Source organism: Canis lupus, chromosome 35 (assembly GCF_011100685.1).
Source record: "Canis lupus familiaris isolate Mischka breed German Shepherd chromosome 35, alternate assembly UU_Cfam_GSD_1.0, whole genome shotgun sequence".
Taxonomy (NCBI): Eukaryota; Metazoa; Chordata; class Mammalia; order Carnivora; family Canidae; genus Canis; species Canis lupus.
The window spans coordinates 5,866,176-5,885,730 of record NC_049256.1 but is presented as its reverse complement, the minus strand read 5'-3'; the positions used below and the strand labels follow the sequence as shown (position 1 = coordinate 5,885,730).

Here is a 19,555-nt window from a genome sequence, read left to right as displayed (position 1 = left end):
TGCAGCAAGAGTTGAATGACACAGGCACTAAATGGAAAACCGACTCTCTCCGAGCTTTCTGTAGCCTGGACAAATGCATAATTTAGTCTCAGATAGCTGGACTAGCAAGCTCACGGTGGGGGGTGTCATGCTAGAATGTTGTTTGTGCAAGGAATCTGAATTTCAAAGGACAGCCTTGCCCGCAGAGATACCACCCAGAACAATGAGGGTTTAATTAAGGTTTAGAACCCTGATTTGTTCACTGGGGGCTGAGAGGAAGCCTCCAGGTAAGATTCTATTTGGAAATAGATTATTGACCAATGGCAGGGGAAGGGGGGCCTATTTGCATATATTACTATTCATGACCTCAGGACTAAAGGAATCAGAATGACAGCAGGCGATATCTCTGTCAGCCTGCTGTTTCTGGAGGGAAAGGCAGTTGGTGGGTGGATAAATAGACGTTTTTTTTTTTGTGCTGCCTTTTTCTCCTGGACCCAATGTTCTATCAGACCCAAATGTGAGATCTACTTCTCTGAGAAATTCTCCCACTCAAAGGGAACACTTTGATGAGATTAATTAACCTGAATACCAAAGATCTGTTTGTGGCACCCAGATGTGGAGTTGGTGGGCAGACCCTGCTCAAGGAGGAGCAAAGTTCTAGGAAGGGGAAGAGGACCCAGGAAGGTCATCCAGGCTCCTCAGCATGAGCCAGGCACTCTCGGTTTACATTCGACCAGGAAGGGAAGGAGCCTGTGGAATTCCCAGCACATCCCAGCCGGGGAGGCAACACCAGGATTCCCAGCCTGTGGTACTGTGCTGGGCCTCGCCTGCTCACCCAGGTGAACAGGGTACTGGGGAGGCCTTTCTAGGGTGAGGCATTCTGGAATTAATGGATTCCTGAAAGATGTCAGGGAGAGGTACACCTTGGTAGGATGGGGTGAATGCTTTTCTTCAGGGACCTCAGTCTCCAGTCTTTGCATTTCGTTCTCATTCCAATGACACTGTCTTCCCAGAGGTCGTACCCCCCACCTCCATTCAAACATAACAAAACAAAAACCAAAAATACCCCAAACAAAACCAAACCAAACAAAACAAAAACATAACAAAACAACTTTGGTGACCAATGCCCTGCCACACTCCTTCCTTCTAAATTTGCTCTCAGGAAAGCCTCTAGTACCAGTAATTCAAACTTTGGGAAGATTTAAAGTTAGATATTACATTCCCCCTGTTTACATACAGATGTCCAGGTTTTCCTGCATTATTGTTAAAAGGACTATCCTTTCTCCATCGACTTGCCTTTCCTCCTTTGTCAAAGATTAGATGGCTATATGTGCGAGGGTCTATTTTGTGGTCCTCAGTTCTATTCCACTGCTCAATCTGTCCATGCTTCCACCAATCTCATGCTGTCTTGATTACTGTAGCTTTATAATAAGTTTTAAGTCAAGCAGTGTTAGTCCTCTGACCTTTCTTTCTTTCTTTCTTTTCTTTTTTTTTTTTTTTTTTCTTCAATATTGTGTTGGCTATTCTGGGCCTTTTACCTCTCCATATTAACTTTGGAATCATGTTCTCAACATCCACAAAATAACAGGCTAGAATCCTGATGGTGACTGTATTAAATTTATAGGTCAAGTTAGGAAGATCTGACATCTTAGCCATATTGAGTCTTCCTATCCATGAACATGGGTATCTTTCCATTCATTTTGATCTTATCAAAATTTCATTCACCAGAGATTTGTAGTTTTCCTCATATAGATCCTATGAATATTTTATTAGATTTAGGCCTATTTCATTTTTAGATGATGCTAATATAAATGGCAATGTGTTCTTTTTATAAGACTGGTATTTTTTTTTAGAATAGTTTTCCATTCACAGTAAAATTGAGAGGAAGGTAGAGATTTCCCATATACCTCTGGCCCATACAGATACATCACCTCCTCCATTATCAATATTCCTTCCCAGAGTGCTATATTTGTTACAGTTGATGAATCCACACTGGCACACCATGATTATCCAGTGTCCACAGTTTACATTATAATTCACTCTTGGTGTTGTACATGCTATGGATTTGCACAAATGTATAATGATATATAACCATCATTATGATACCATACAGAGTATTTCTACTACTGCTTTAAAAATCTTCAATGTTCCACCTATTCACTCCTCTTTCCTACTACCCCTCACCAACCCCTGGCAACCACTGTTCTTTTCACTGTCTCCATAGTTTTGCTTTTTCCAGAATGTCATAGAGTTAGAATCACGCAGTATGTAGCCCTTTTAGATTGGTTTCTTTCACTAACATACACATTTCATGGTTTCCCAGCTCATAGTACTGAGTAGTATTTCATTGTCTAGATGTACCACAGTCTATTTTATCCATTCATCTGCTAAAGAACATCTTGGTTGCTCCCTGATTTTGGCAATTATGAATAAAGCTGTTTTAAACATCCTGATGGTTTTTATGTGGACATAAGTTTTCAGGGGTTTTTGGTAAATACCAAGGAGTGCTATTGCTGGTCATATGGTAACATTTTGTTAATTTTGTAAGAAACTGCCAAACCGTTTTCCAAAATGACTGCACCATATTGCATTCTCACTAGCAATGAATCAGAATTTGTTACTCCACATCCTCACCAGAATTTGGTGTTGTCAATGTTCCAGATTTTGACCATGCTAATAAGTGTGTATTACTATTGCTTATTGCTGTTTCAATGTTTATTTCCCTGATGACATATGATGTTTGCATATGTTTATTTGCCATCTGTATATATTCTTTGGTGAGACATCTGCTAAGGTTTCCTGCCCAATTTTTGTTTGTTTACTTATTGTTGAATTTTAAGAGTTCTTTGTATATTTGGAAAGCAATACTTTATCAAATGTGTGTTTTGTAAACATTTTCTGTCAGCCTGTGGCTTGCCTTCTTGTTCTCTTGACACTTTCTCTTTAATTTTAACAAAATCTAGCTTATCACTTCTTCCTTTCATGAATCATACCTTCAGTATAATATCTAAAAAGTAATTGCTATACCCAAGGTCATCTAGGTTTTCACCTATTTTATGTTCTAGGAGTTTTATGGTTTTGAATTTTATATTTAGGAATGGAATTTTGAGTTAGTATTTTGTAAAGGGGTGTAAAGGTCTGTGTCCAGGTTTGTTTTGGGTTTTTTGTTTGTTTGTTTTTGTTTTTGCCTGTGAATATTCCATTGTTCCAGCACCATTTGTGGAAAAGACTATCTTTTCTCTGTTGTACTGCCTTTGCGCCTTTGTCAAAGGTCAGTCGACCATTTATGCAGGTTTATTTCTGGGCTCTCTATTCTGTTCCATTGATCTACTTTTCTATTCTTTCACCAATTCCACATTTTCTTGATTACTGTAGCTTTATAATAAGTCTTGAAGTCAGGTAATATTACTCCTCCAACTTTGTTCTTCTCCTTCAATGTTGTGTTGACTATTCTGGGTATGTTCCTTCTCCACATAAGCTTTAGAGTTAGTTTGTCAATATCGACAAAACAATTTGCTAGGGATTTTGATTGGGATTGCATTGAATGATTAAGTTGGGAAGAACTGATATCTTGACAGTACTGAATCTTCCTATCCATGAATATGGGATATCTCTCCATTTATTTCTACTTTGAAATTGTTCATCAGAGTTTTGCTGTTTCCTTTATATAGATCTCATACATGTTTTATTAGATTTATACAGAAGTATTTTATTTTGGAGAGTGCTAATGTAAATGGTGTTATGTTTTAAATTTCACATTCTACTTGCTCATTGCTGGTACACAGCAACTGACTTTCGTATATTAACCTTGTATCCTACAGGCTTGCTACAATCTTTTATTAGTTCCAGAGGTTTTCTTTTTGTCAATTCTTTCAGAATTCTATTTAGACAGTCATGTCAACTGTGTAAAAAGTCTGAAGGGAAGTCTTATGTAATTCTTATCTTTGTTCCTCTATACATAAGATGTCCTCTCCTCACCCCAACCCTGGCTTCTTTCAAGATTTTCTCTTTGTCTTTGTTTCTCTACAATCTGGCTATGGTATGCCTAGGAATAGATCTTTTGGTATTTATCTTGATGGGTATTCTCTGCCCTTTGCATCCATAGTTTGGCTTTTGTAATTAATATTTGGAAATTCTCCACCTTTATTACATCAAATATTTCTTCTGCTCATTCCTCTTTTCCTTCTCCTTCCGGTATTCTCATTATGTTTATGTTAACACATAACTATAATTTGTAATTGTCCCACAGTTATTGCATATTATTTTTTTTTTGGTTTAATTATTTTTTTCTCTCTGTATTTCAATTTCATAAATTTTTATTGACATAGCTTAAAGCTCACCAATTCTTTTCTTGGCTGTGTCCAGTGTACAAATAAGCCCATCAAAAGCATTCTTCATTTCTGTGACTATGTTTTTTATTTCTAGCATGTACTTTGGGGTTTATTTCTCTTTTTTTACATTACCCATCAGTTCTTGCATGTTGCCCACTTTTTCCCATTGGGATCTGCAGCATAGTATTCAAAATCACTTTAAATTTCTGGTTTGATAATTTCAAGATTAGTGTCATATCTGAATCTGGTTCTGATGCTTGCTTTGTGTCTCAGACTTCTAAAAAATCTTTTAGAATGCTTGTAATCTTATTTTGAAAAACAGACACGATGTATTGGCAATAGAAGCTGAGGCAAAAAGGTCTTTAATGTAGAATTTTCTGTTTGTCTGGCTACGAGTTATTTTGTGTTTAACGTAGGGTTGCCTATAACTGCCCAAGTCTTCAATTTCCTCTAATGTTCTTGTTTTGCTTTTCGTTCTGTAATCTTGGAGTTTTCCTTGAGACTCCTTCTTAAATAGAGTGTTAGCCTTACATTTCTTCCAGCTATAGTTCCCTGTTGATATACAGGAGCCTGTCGGTTTGGAGGTAAGGTATGATGAGTCCGATGATTAGGACTCAGTCCTTCAGTGAGCCTGTGCCTCTGGGCTGTGGCTTTCACCGTGCTTTTCAGGTTTTTATTCTGCCTGAGGTGAGACAGTAAGGCTAGAGGGGGCTAGAGTCGATATTTTCTTTCCCCTACATTTGTTAAGTCTCTGTAAAGTAGTTTCCTTTGAGGGAAGGCCTTTGTTAAGAGGAGATTTTTCCAAGCATATTTAGAAATGGTTAGTTTTCCTCTTCTCTAAGAACCTGGTGAGGCTTTTAGAAGTAAAATTGATGAAAGTGTGGGTACCACCACCTTCCCTCCAGCCACCAAAGGCCCCCAGGAGTTTTTGGATCTCAAGTTAGTCCACACTCAGCCTCAAGCAATTAGTTAATTACCATTAAAATGTTCTTGTCTATCAGTTACTTGCTTCAGTGGCTTCTGCTTCCAGTAAACTATAATTCTCAATATTCAAGCTATGATCTGTATGTACTTGTCTCTCTAGTTTTGGGGCAATATTTTGCTCTGTGATCCCAATTTTCTGATGGATCTCAGAAGAGTTGTGGATTTTTGGTTTGTTCAAATTTTTTCTTGTTGTGAGGTGGGAGTGATGACTTCCAAGCTCTTTGCAATTTAGAGCAGAAACCAGAAGTCTAGATAACTTTTACAGAAGACATGAGATTAGGTGAGTGTTCATTTTTTTTGCTTATGGATGTCCAATTTTCAAGTACCATGTATTGAAACACTATCCTCTTTCCACTGAATTGCTTTTGCATCTTTTAAAAAACTCAAATGGGCATCTGGGGATGCCTGTATGACCACTCTCCAATAAAATTCTGGGGTGCTGAATGTTTAATGAACTTCTTTGGTAGGCAACATTTCAAATCAATAAGATAGTATGTTAATATATTGATTTGCAAATTTGGGATTCAGGTCAGAAAGATTAAGTCAACAATACCCAACATACGATGAATGAGATCAACCACATGGAGTGACAGCTTTTTCCTGGGAAAGCTAGTGACCTGTCCATAAGGGAGGACAGAGTGCATCCTAAATTGAAGTGTAAAACACAATTCAATCAAGGTGGCTGTGATAAGTAATTTTATGTGTCAATTTGGTTCACCATCACACCTAAGTTTTGGTCAACCATCAGTCTAAATATTGCCATGAAGACATTATATTTTAGATGAGATTAACATTTAAATCAGTAGAGTTTGAGTAAAGCATATTATCGTCTAAAATGCAGGTAGGCCTGTCCAATCAGTCAAAGGCCTAAAGAGAAAAAGACAGATCCTTTGAGGAAGAGGGAATTCTGCTTTCAGATGCCTTCAGACTCTAGCTACATGTCAACTCTTCCTTAGGCCTACTGCTTGCTGCCTACCATGCAAATTCAGACTTGTCAGCCTCCACAATTACATGAGTCAGTTCCTTAAAATCAATCAACCTGTTTATCTATCTATCATCTATCTATCTATCTATCTATCCTATGGGTTCTGTTTCTCTAGAGAATCCTGACTAACACAGAGATGAGGGTGTAGCCTTAAGAAAACATGCGTGGAATGCAAAGACTGGAAGAGAACTGACTGTTGTAGTTCAAGTGTGTGGTCACAGCCTAACATCCTGTGTGTCATCCAAAGCAAAGGGTGGGGTCCTCTGGGCACATACCCTGAAGGGAGCTAAAGAATGTGTCTATGTGTCTCTGCCTAGGGGGAGGAAGGCTGGTTTTAGTACCATCTCTCCAGGATAATATTTCTTTCATGATGCCTGGTAAGCTACCAGGTTACCTGGTGTTAATGGAAACATCACTGGAAATCCTCCCACATTTTGCTCTAATTCTTAGTTCAACCAGTGACATTTATTCATTTTTTATTTATTTAAAGGTTTTTATTTATTTATTTGAGACAGAGAGAGAGCATGACCAGGGTGACGGGCAGAGGGAAAAGTAGATTCCCTGCTGAGCAGGGAGCCCAGTGAGGGGCTTGATCCTGTGACTCCAAGATCATGACTTGAACCGAAGCAGACACTTAACCGACCAAGCCACCAAGTCACCTCATCCAGTGACATTTAAACTTCAACTTGCCAGTGGTTAAGTGCTATGCCTTGAGATATTACTTGTAGACTCAGCAAATTAATAATCTTATTAGTTACTTAACTGTTTTTTTTTAAAGATTTTATTTATTTATTTATTCATGAGAGACACAGAAAGAGAGGCAGAGACATACACAGAGGGAGAAGCAGGCTCCCTGCGGGGAACCTGATGCAGTAGTTGACTCCAGGACCCTGGGATCATGACCTGAGCTAAAGGCAGATGCTCAACCACTGAGCCACCCTGGTGCCTCTTACATAACCTTTTTAAAGTTTGTTTAGCAAAGTGTCTTCTTATGTCAGGTTCCCCAGAGAAGATCTTTGGAGGAGGATTTGGGTGCAACTCATTTTCAAGGGAGGGTTCCCAGGGAGAATGGTAAGGGAGTAGGGGCAGCAAAACCAGAAAGGGGAGGAAGCCAGAAAGAATACACTCCCAGGCAAAGTCTACCTACTGCAGCTTCAGCCCACTTCTGCAGGGAGCCCCGGGATGTAGGTTACAGTTCATGGTCTCCCAACTCACGGTCTCCCAACTCCCAACTCATGCTTGTGTAGCCATCATTCAAAGGTGAGGAGTACCTGGGGCACTCTTAAGTACTTCTAGCTCTCTGTGTGCCGTGGGGTGGAACAAAGGAATCTGAGGTCATTCCTGCCAAGGAGAGCTATAGGTGCTGGCTGTTGAAGCAAAAGCTCACTAAAGTGGATCCAGTCAGATTGGACAGAGCATTGATATTATGCTCTACAAAGTCATTCTCCAGAGTTGACTTGCCAGGTTCTACATGTGACCTTGCAATGACCCCTGTGAGTTTTCACCTGTAGACCCCAGGAGATAGGATCTGTTGGAATAGACCTGACATCTGGCCTTCTCTCCTTTCCCATCCTTGCCACATTGTCCTGAGATGTTATCTTCATTCTGGGCAATACTGACATAAACAGAATCATCAACTTTTCACATATATGGAAATGATGGCAGGCAGACTTTTTGTCATTTGAACAGTAATTTACTTGACACGTTATTTTTGGGGGCAACAACCAGGTACCTGAGTCCTTGGCTCCAGTGAGGAAGAAGACAGACACAGTTCCTGACTTTTTGGAGCTAACAGTCTAGAGCTCTGTGGTCCAGTGCTCTGTCACTAGCCATGTGTAGCTACTTAAATATCTAAACCAATTAAAAATAGATAAAATGAGGGGCACCTGGGTGGCTCAGTCAGTTAAGCATCTGCCTTCTTAGGTCATGACCTCAGGGTCCTGGGATTGAGCCCCACATCAGGCTCCCTGCTTAGTGGTGAGTCTGCTTCTCTCTCTCTCTGCCACTCTCCCTGCTTGTATATTCTCTCTCTCTTTTTCTCTAAATAAAAATAAATAAAATCTAAAAAAAAAAAAAAAAAGATAAAATGTGAAAATCAGTGCCTCAATCATACCAGCCACACTGCAAGTACTCAATGTCACATAAACCTGGTGGCAACTATATTAGATAGTGCAGACATAGACCAGCACTGAAGGATGGCCATAAACATCAGGGATGCCCCTTTTTCCCACATGTCCTTTGAAGTCTCACAGACAAGGTTCACACCCATAATTACATCCAGCCTGATGACGTCCCTGGGGGTGGTTTGAAAGGGCTTACTATTTCCAGCTAATAGATTCACTCAGTAGAGAATAGAATCGAAGTCCAGGGTGTTACACTCACAGTGAGTAGGTGGTAGTGGTAGAGGCAGGCCTCACCCACAGGTATGCTGACTCATGGGTAGAGAACTTCCTGGCTGCAGTAGCATGTCATGGAAATAAATTCTCCATGAAGTGGGATTCCCTTAGGCACACCAGCCTTGAGGGCTGACAACACAATTTCAGGTACTCCTATAAGGAATCATGTCCAGGGGGCATGTGGCACTTAAAGGTATTATATTGTCTCCAACAAAGTGTAGTATGTCTTTTACTGTCTTCATATTTTCTGCATTTTTCTTTTACCATTAAGTTCAGAACCCTACATGTTAATATATAATAATAATAATAATAATAATAATAATAATAATAATAACAGCAGCAGCAAACATATGTGGAGTATTTACTAGTCCTCAGACACTGCTCCAAGCATTTCACATACATTAATTCAGTTTGCCTTCAGAGCAGCCCTGTGATGCCAGTACTATAATTATCCCCAATTTACAGAAGGAGAAAATAAAGCTCAGGTAGGGTAAGCGACTTGCTTAACATCCCATAGTTGGCAAGCAGTAGACACACTATTTGAACCCAGGCCACCTGCTGTAGCACACAAGCCAGTGGGCAGGCTGCCACTTAGCCGTGAGGGCACATTTATATTTGTAGTGATTTCATGTTGTTAAATGCAAATACAGTGTGTGTTTTGAGCCCTAATGCACCATTGTTTTCAGAGGTGAAGGGTCATAATGACTCACTAGACCAGTGTATTTTCCCAAGCCTTTTGAAAAATGCCCTTTACATTATAGGTTTATACAATTGGTATATTCTCTTTATTTCTCATGAGTGTCCATAAATAGCCCATGGTGCCTAAATGAATAGAAATCCGTTTTTATGTTTCTGGAGCTTCTATTGCCAACATTGACCTCCTCCCAGAGCATCAGCCAGGGTTCCTGGTAGAGAAAGGAAACCTCTCTAGCTAACTTAAGCAGAAATGGATTTGGTAATAGGACTTAGATGTTTACAGGGCTGCTAGGTTTCTCTGTGGAAGTCCCAACAACTCTCGGCCCCTGAACTCATATTTGTAGCTTCTGCTGTGAATGGGAGCTTTGGCACTGGGGGAGCAGAAGGCAAAGGATCAGAAAGCTGGCCCCTGCAGCAACCAGGAAAACCAAAGGGAGCTGCCTAAACAGGTTTCTGGTAGATCTGCCAAGATCCATATCCCAAATGGATGCTTCACACCTGCCTCTCTTTCTACTCTTCTCAGTTCCGATTCAAGTCTGACCTGAATGCATCAAATTGACAAATCCTAGTGGCAATGCAATATGGGAAATGCAACTTTTATCTCTCTGGCCTTTGCAGCATGGGTTGGCACACCTCCAGGAAGCTGAGAGGGCTGGTCTGTGGTATCCATTGCAGTCCTTCTCTCTAGGAACTCAACATCCACATACACCATCTGGGGTGAACTTCCTACCAACCAGAGTAGTAACACATTTCCCTCACATAATGTAACTATTCATGCACAAAGTGCTCATCTTTTCCTCAAAAGAAGAGATCCCAACTCCTCTCCTGACAGCCTTTGGCATCTGATGATGTAACCTCTTCTCTGGTTCAGTTCCAATCCTATTTTAATGTTCCAAAACCCAAACATCAAAATACACAATTAACAACTGACAATATACTCAAGCAGCAGAGGAAGGTGTGAAGGGAAAAGGAAAGTTGGTTAGTATGCATACATTCGGTTAGTTCATACCTAACAGAGAGACAAACCCTACATGAGTAGTTACTACAATATTCATCTTTATAATGGGCCAGAAGGCCATAGTTGGTGTGTATAAATTCCTCTACTGCCCATTCTACTTTGTTTGCCTTCAGTTAGAGCCTGCTTATTGAGATTCTTTACCTGCAGATTGATGGAAACCTTTATGTGTGAGGGGGGCTGAGATCTGGTGGATTTATATGACTTTCTTGCAAATGGTCCTTAAGAGTAATAGTGAGGTTTGCTGTCCTATCAACTGTATTCTGGCTCTATTGATCAATGGTTCAAGACACATCCTACCTCCCTTGGGGCAGCAATGCAGCTCACAGTGTTGTCTCTTACTTGATGCTGTAAGTCTTCCATAGACTGTTCTACATTCTCTAAGACTGATTCTGAGTGCTGAGCAACAGAGTAAGACCAGTGAACTCCTTGGGCAAAGCCACAGACTCTTCTTTTGGTATGAACTGAAATTTCTTGGTCAGAAGCAAAATAGAGTGGAATACCAGATGAAACATCATTCAATAAAACCCATTGATGATGTCTTTGGAAGAAGTAAAGAAGGATTGGAAAAGCAAGTTCCTATTTTGAAAGTACCTATTTTCATGAGGAAGAAAATGGGGTCTAATATCATCAACCTGTTGCCAGGTGACTGGCTGTTCCTCCCAGGAATGGGTGACTGAGGAAAGGTTGAGTGGCATCCACAGACTCAGCCATGCTACCTACCTCCGCTGAAGGGTCTTTTGGTGAATATCACATGAGACAATAGTCTCCAAGCTCTGGGATCCTTTTGAGAATTCCATCCACAAGTACTTGACCCAAACTTCCTTTATCAGTAATTCTCTTATTTTGAGCTTTCCATGTCCTTGACCATCTAGCTAAGCATTCAGGCACTGCTTACAAACTAGTGTAGATCTGTATATCCAGGTAATATATACAAACTAGCGTAGATCCGTATATTTCAGGTAAAGCAGAAATCAGATATGCCACTAAAAATTCTGTCCTTGAGACAACTTCTCTTCCCCACTGTGCTTTGGGGCCAACTCTAACTGGGGATATAATACTATAGTGGTGCTCCTCTAACCAGAATCTTGTACATCATGCAGAACTAGTTACAGACTAAGGTTGAGTTTTCCTCTTTAGTCATCTGGTCCTATGTTATACCACATGAGGCCATAGGTGTAGGTTGAAAGAGGGGTGATGATACTGCAGGTTCAGATGACATGGAACAAGATGCCTTTGTGAATGGAAATTACTTATACTTTCAGGACTAGCTCAGGTCCAATTTGGACATTTCACTGCTACGGATGACTCAATACTTTTGGACATAACTGACTGGTGGATTCATAGGTCAAAGCAAGTTCATGATGTGCAACTGAAGTTTCATGCGCATTCAGACTCTAAATGGTACTAGCAGCAAGATAAAAACTGCTTCTCAAAGGGACAGATGTGGATTTATTCTAAACTCGGGGGACCTGTGATAATTTCCTCCACCATGTCTTGCTATAGCTTCCATGCAGCAGTGGTCTATTGAAGACATTCTGAGGTAATTTTTATTAAGTTCCAAGTTACAAAGCTGTTTGTACTGGAGCATTATTCTGCTAGAATAAACTTCTCTTCCCCACTTGAAACTGGCAACCTTGAGGTTCCCCAGTACCTGCGTTGGATTATATTTGGAATTAGTCATCTTCATAATAGAAGGATACTCACCAAACTTTGTATCTCTTTATTAATGGAGGGATGCAAAGTATAGAATTTGTATTTCATTTCAGAAGAGATATCCTAGCGTGCCTAAGAATGCCATACCATACGTCAGAAACTTGATTAAACCACCGTACTCTAACGTTTTTATGGAGTTTATCTCCCACTTTCCAATACACATAAGTCATATCAAGGTATCTGGATACTTGCTATTTCCTGCTGTCCTATCAGCATTATATAATCAACGTAGTGGATCAGTGGTCAAATGTTCTGCAGATTAAACATGACACAGAGGCATAAAAGGGATGTAGTCTTGAGTACGGCGGTGAAAGTATATTGTTGTCTCTGCTAGGTGAAATAAAAATGGTTTTGGTATTCTCTGCTTATGGTAAAAGGAAGAAGTGTTTTCCGGATCAATAACAGGTATATACCTGGTTCTAGCAGCTATATTGATTTTCTCCAATAAATAGTCTATATCTGGAACAGCATCTACAATTAGAGTCCCCATTTGATTGATTTCACAATGGCCCACTGTTGTTCTTCAAGGCACATACCTGTCTTCTACATAGGCCAAAAGTGATTTGTAGGGTAGTGTGATAGGAATCCTCACTCCTGCATCTTTCAAGTGGTAATCTTTCTTCAAAGGTAACACATCCCTTGTTTTGCATCTCTGAACTGCCCCTGGGACTGAGTAGGAGGCCATGACTCCCTAATGATTCAAGTCCTTGGTATCAGTCCAATGGCCTCTCACCAAAAAGTTTTGTTAGCTTGTTTCTTTGTTGGGTTGGTTAGTTGGCACATTTTGTTTGTTTGTTTGTTTGTTTGGTAATATGAATCAAGTAGGGCCTTGGTGGGTTGCCTAGAACTATTTTAGCTTTAGGGACCTCAGGATCACAGCTCCTCTGCGATGATTCTGGGGTAAAATTTACCAATATGAGTACACCTGTTTAAGATTTTAGATTCTTGAGTAGCTGGGGATGATTCTGTTTGCTTGTTTAATTGACAGAAATGTAGGTAGAAATTAAGTGAAGATGCCAAAAATTCTTAGACATGTTTAAAAGAAGCATAAAAACACAAGGAGATAGGACTGTTGGAGTGGATTTATAACCTGCTCACCTGCCTTCTAACGATGTCCCCAGGATGGCCCAGAGAAATACACTGGTAATAGGGATGCCAGCATCTTTAAAGGTACCATCCTGGTTGACCACTGTGGGTGGGGAAGTGGTAAATTGCTGCTTATAAAGTGGGCTCAGTGATTTCAGTGAGGAGGATGGGACCACCAGGAAGAAGCCCAGCAGCAGAGTTTAGCACCAGAGGCAAAGTACTGTGACTTCTGGTGACTCCTGCAAAGTCAGCTGGGCCTGAGGGTATTCAGAGGGACTTACCTACTTCCACCTTTGGCAGAGGATAATCTATTATGGGGTCCCTCTGTGCTTCATAAGTTTCCAGAGACAGTAATGCCACCTGTAACCTATTTCCATCTTAAAATGAAAATAATCTCAACCCATCTTTACCACTAATAAACATTGTCTAAAACAAGGCTGAAGTTTCCTTAGAGCAGAGCTTTACAAACTTTCATGTGCATTCGAATCACATGGGATCTTATAAAAATGCAGATTCTGATTCAGCAGGTCTGGGGTGAGGCCTGAGATGCTACATGTCTCACCAGCCCCCAGGTGATGCTGCCGCTGCTGGCCCATGGCTCCCGTGTTGGGGGAAGGCCGGGTGGTGGGCCTGCTTCCCTTTCTCACTCCTGCTGAGCTACCCTGCTATAACCAGAGCTGCTTCCCCCTTTTATAAACATCTTATATTAGATTTTGTTTGAAACAGAAATAGTTCTAATTTGAAACAGATCTAATTTTTTAAAACACCTGGTCTAAATATTCATAACAGAATTTCGATAAAAACAAAAACAAAAACAGATGACCAAGTAATTCCAGTTCCCATTGCTAAGGGAAGGGCAAAGAGTTTGAATTTAAATTTGAGAATTCCTTACAGATATAATCTATTCAAGAAATAAGTTTTGCAAGGCTACTCTGCGCAAAGCTGAGCCTGTCAGGTACCTGCTTTTGCAAAGTGAAATTCTCCATCTTTGGTGCTCCTTTTGGAGCCTCCTTTCCCTGTGCTGGCGTTGGGTTTTGGCAGTTCATGTGTGTGCGCTTGTGTGGACCCGGCTTTTTATTTCAATCTCCTGCTATAGGGAGAGACCATTATTGCCCAAGGCCTGGAAGGCCAACAACACATTTTAGATGGGGTTTACAAAGACCCCTTTCGAGGAGGGAACACATTTCTGTAGGTAAAATTAAGAGAATACGAATGAAGGTGGGAGAAAACAGCTTTCGAATAGACCTATCACCTATGCATTTGACGTGCTTCTCAATTTTGATAAATGCCAATGACTTTCAGTTCCAGAGAGGCAGGATATTTATTGCTGGTTCACCTTCCACTGGTTACAATTCCTAACACATTAATGTTATGTCTTCTCACCTATTAAAATTCTTTTCAAGTCACACTCAGGGCTCCATTTAAATGTCACCTTCTCTGTGATGTCATTTTTGACAACCCTGTTCTTGTCAGAAATAATTGATTCTTACACTGCCCTCTTATGTCACTACGCAGAAGTTCCCAATAGATTTCAGGGATTTATACCAGATGTATATTTTTTGAAGTAATTTTTATAAGGATATTAAAGTATTGTCTTTAAGATGAACAGACTTGGTTAATACCCATTCATCCTACCTGATAAAATATACATTATTAGATTATGCATACTTTTTTACTGGTGCACTTTAGGTCTTTTATTATAACCCTTAACACAGTCTTTAAAAATATATTTTATTTATTTATTCATGAGAGACACAGAGAGAGAGGTAGAGACATAGGCAGAGGGAGAAGCAGGCTCCATGCAGGGAGCCCGATGTGGGACTCGATCCCAGGACCCCAGGATCACGCCCTGATGCTCAACCACTGAGCCACCCAGGTGTCCCTCCCTTAACACAGTCTTATATGATATACTCTTCTTTCTCATAGGTCGCAAGCTTGGAAGAAAGTTTTATTCTTCACACCAGGCCTAACCTATTGCATTGTATTTACAAGCCTTTGAGCAGTTCTATGAAACACCCAACCCTGTAAGTGAAATTTTGTGCATATATGTGTGAACGCAATTTTCTGAGGAAAGAGTCCGTAGCTTTCTTTAATTTCTCTGAAGAGTCCAAGAACCTACAGAAATTAATAACCACTGGTTTCAAGAACCTCATGGTGAGTCTGTGTATGAAGCAAACATCTGTTTGTAATACACACGTATTTGTAGTACTCACCATGCACTTATTTGTAGGTTTTTAGATTTGAATTTTTTGGTATTAGCTGTACTTGAAGTGGGACGCACGTATATAGCAGCTCAATTATTCTGTGCTGTGGGATATTGCAGCTACTTCCTTCACTGGCTGTCTGCCCATGGGTCTTTTCAATACTTAGCTCTTCCACTGGGAGATGGAGTAAGGCGAGGATAGGAGATGGGGCACAAACCAGCCGAAGCAGCGACATTATTAGCACTCCAATAAAAGTCTATTTGGAGGGGGAGTTGAAATCACTGATCCAATTGAGGCTTGGGGATTATCACTGGATATCAATTACCCATGACCTCCTGGTCTCCCATAGCTACCAATGACTTAATGTTCCCTGTAATTTTAAATGATTTCTTTTAATTAAATGCAAAGGATCAAATTCATAAAGACTGGTGAGCCTGTGGGTTGGTGCCAAGGCTCTAAGACTGGGCTGAGGTCTGGCCTGGGGAAGAGTTTGATTGGTGGGAAGTAGCATAATTTCATTTTTTCTATGCTCTGATCTGTTCATAGAATGAAAGTACCATGGGTTATCTTTGGGAACATGTCCGTAAATGGCACCACGCTTCTCAAATAGGAGGGCACCAAAATCTCTGCAAAAGGGTGGGGAAACGGGTGTGTGAGGTCTACAAAAACTCCCGGGGGACTGTCAAGTGCTCTCTTCCTCGTCCCCACCCTCAACCGAGAATACGCTAGTCTGTGAAGAACCAAATACTATCTGTAAGACACGCTGTGCTTGTTGGCAAGATGCATATCGACCACACTGTCGTCCCGCTTGCTGGCTCAGTAGTAAATCTTACTTAGTGCTCTTCCAATGTGTGAGCCTTCCCTGTTTGTCTTTCTTCTCCAGCTTACACCTGCCTTGGCTCTTTCACATTCGTGGTACCTGAAATCAGATGGAAAGTAGATAGTCGAATGGCACGTTTCAAAAAAATGTTTCTTCCTGGAAAATGGGAGTAGTTTCTTTCTGGAGGGGGGAGACTGTCTCATTCGCCTCATTTTTGTCGATTGCTGAGTAACAAAACCCAGCTACCTCCTCTTTCCTCTTGCTGGGGAACAGAGCGAGAAAAACAACTCCGGGAGCTTTCCCAAAGGGTGCGCGTATCTCAACGGACAAAGCCAGGGAGTTGATGCCTTCTGCTGGGCGTGCGCCTGGAGAATTTGCCCCACTGGAAAAGGAGAAGTTTCTCCTAACAATAGAACTCTGTGTTTCCCTTTAGCTTTCTGGAAAAAACAGAAACTAATAGCAACTTTGGCTCCTTGAATGCAATACCGCAAAACTGCCCACAGCGTGGTGGGACAGCATCACTGAGGACCTTTATGGCTCTTTATGTTGTTGGTGTAATCAGGCTCAAAAATATAAGGAATATATAAATCAAGGAACACAGACACACCCAGCTAGGCCTCACCACAGCTGGATCCTCTGAGCAGCGTGAGGCCCAGAGAAGTTAAATAACTCGCTCAAGATCACACAGGCATCACAGAGATGGCTGCACAGGCTCCTCTGTTTGTTTTTTTTCAGGCCTACAATTTAGCCTCGGGTGTTGCTGCTTTTGGCTTTCTTTCCTTCCCATTTTGTTTTGCTCCCAAAAAAAGAACCCAAGAAAAAGAATGTTTACGCTAAGAGAAACAGAAGAACAGAATTATGTGTTTTCTCATTTTGCTCACAGATCTTCAGATCCAGAAGAAGATTCCGAGTGAGTGAGCAGCAGGGGTGGGAGCCAAGCCTGAAGGCCACACACCAGCGACTCCTGCTTCCAGCCAAAAGTCCTGGTAACCTGTTAGCCTCCTGCCTTGGTGGGGCCACGGGGCCGGGCCTGCCTTCCCAGCCCCGTCCTGAGCCAGGCCAGGAGAGGACAAAGACTCGCATTCAGAGGCAAACCTGCTCCGGCCGCACACCCCGAGCAGCTCTTCTGAAGCTCAGCCACTTTCCCCTCTGGAGCCTTCTGTTTCCTGCCCAGTTCCAGCTGCTTCTGTGAAATCAATCAGGTCAAGGTCAAATGGCCAACGCGGGAAGCCAAACACAGGGAAGTAGGTTTAGAGAACTGAACAGACACCCTCACTGCCAACTCACAGTTGTGACTCAGCGGAAATTCTGGAACGCAGAGCCTGACCCAAATGTTTGTGGAAAAGAGGGGAATCGATGCTCCTGGAATCAGCAGAGAATGAATCAATGCCTGGCTGATGAATGAATGAATGAGTGGATGAATGAATGAGTGGATGAAGGGAAGGACAGGCCCTTCACCCTGCTGAAGAAATAGGAGGGAAGCGCTCTCAGTGCTCTGAGGGTTGGAGGATGCTTGAGAGTCTGTGCTGGAGTCTTCAGGGAAACCCGGCGGGGGTGGGGGGGCACTGACTCCCCCTGCACACCATGGGCTTGGGCAAAGCTCGCCGTTGGTTCCTGACTCTGCCGGAGGAGGAAATCCTGAGCAGACTACCGGGGAGGGCTCCTGGCTTCCAGCCGTCAGATGACATATAGAAGCGGGGTGGAGAGGGCAGGAAGACACAGTTGGCAGGCGTCCCCTTGCTGAGGTCACAGCAGCTGAAGATAGGCGGTGACCTTTGGTACCCACCTCGTTGGCGGAAGGAGCCGCACTCCAGGGACAGGCTGTGGGTGCGGCCGTGCTGAGGGTGGCGGGGAGGGAGTCTGCTCACTCCCCTGTGCCCGCAGGTCCTCAGGGCCCAAGGGACACGTGTGCATTCGAGACCCTTGTCTCACATCCCCCCCAAGTGAGGGCACAGGCCCCACACTGCTGAGAACCCTGGGGATGCGAGGCAGCCTAGATGACCTCTCCCGGGGGCCCCACGAGAGTAAGCTAGGACACCTGGCTCCCCTGAGGGCTAAGGAGGTGTGTTGCTCTGTCCCTTGGTGCCCACTGGGATAGGGAAGGGGGCAGGGAGGGGCACCCGGCAACATCTCCACTTTCTGCCAAGCAGAGATCCCTCCAGTTATTTCTTCTCATCTCTCTTCCCTCCTTTAAAGTGTAAACACAGGGACACCCAGGTGGCTCAGCAGTTGAACGTCTGCTTTCGGCTCAGATCCTGATCCCGGGGTGCTGAGATCGAGTTCTGCATCGGGCTCCTTGCAGGGAGCCTGCTTCTCCCTCTGCCTGTGTCTCTGCCTCTCTCTGTGTCTCTCATGAATAAATAAATAAAACCTTAAAAAAAATAAAGTGTAAATACGCTCTTCAGAAAGTTACACCAAAGTCTAAATGATTCCAGATCATTCCAAGATCACCCATTCCACTTGATCATCCACATTTATTGGGAATGGTGTCTGTGCAAGGCCCTGAGCCAAGTGATAAGGCCAAACAAAGATTGACAGACAGTGACTAACACGCTTATTGCAAGAGTCCGATTTGAGCTTAAAACCTAATCTGCCTTTATTTGGCAAATCCTCTGTGTACAATGGGTATGCCAAGGCCTGCTTCATGAAGGAGACGTGAGATTTAAGGACAGGGGTCACCCTGCTCGGGACAGGCTGAGAATGGAGGTGACCTGGGGGAGGGCTGAAGGCCAACATCATCATTCTTATCTGTGTTATCATCAAGATAGAAAGAAGTTTCCTCCCTTTCTTGAGGACTGCAAGAAAGAGAGCCTAAGACAACATCCATGGGGCTGCCCACCAGGGTCTCCTATGGCAGATGAGTAGGTGAGAGTTTGTGCAACCCATGGCACCATCCCTAAGTCCACTTGTGGGACCAGGATGAGACACAAATGATTGACAGGGATGTGAAGGTAGAAATAACCCTGAATCCACTCCAATGAATACGTTAAAGGCTCAGGCATGTGCAAGCTTCGAGTGAGTTCTATCTTCAGCTACTCTAGCAGCACATCCCTCGGAGCAGGACACTGCTGCTCACGAAACACCAGTGTGCAACGACTGAGAAGTGTGTTTTGTCCCACTAACTCTGAGTATTCCCAGACGACCGGGTCCCTTGGGGGAGAACCGGACAGGGCCAGGCCCCGAACCAGGAGTCAGCATAAGGCCTTGCCCCTGGAGGCTAGGGGAGAGAGGAGCTCAGGATAGGAGGTGAAAGAGGGAAATCCAGGCCAAGTGAAAATTCCAACATTCTTCTCCAGACTCTGGCTGTCAGTACATTCCTACAATCTGACGAATGGAGGAGGGT

The 19,555-nt window shown here is 42.5% G+C and overlaps 1 long non-coding RNA gene across 1 annotated transcript; it reads left to right on the top strand.

Moving 5' to 3' along the window:
* The first annotated feature begins 387 nt into the window (after window positions 1-387).
* Window positions 388-18,480, top strand: LOC111094024. Its single transcript, XR_005384117.1, has 3 exons — window positions 388-818; window positions 15,115-15,212; window positions 17,096-18,480. It is a non-coding gene; the product is annotated as an uncharacterized LOC111094024 (long non-coding RNA).
* Window positions 18,481-19,555: the final 1,075 nt, after the last annotated feature.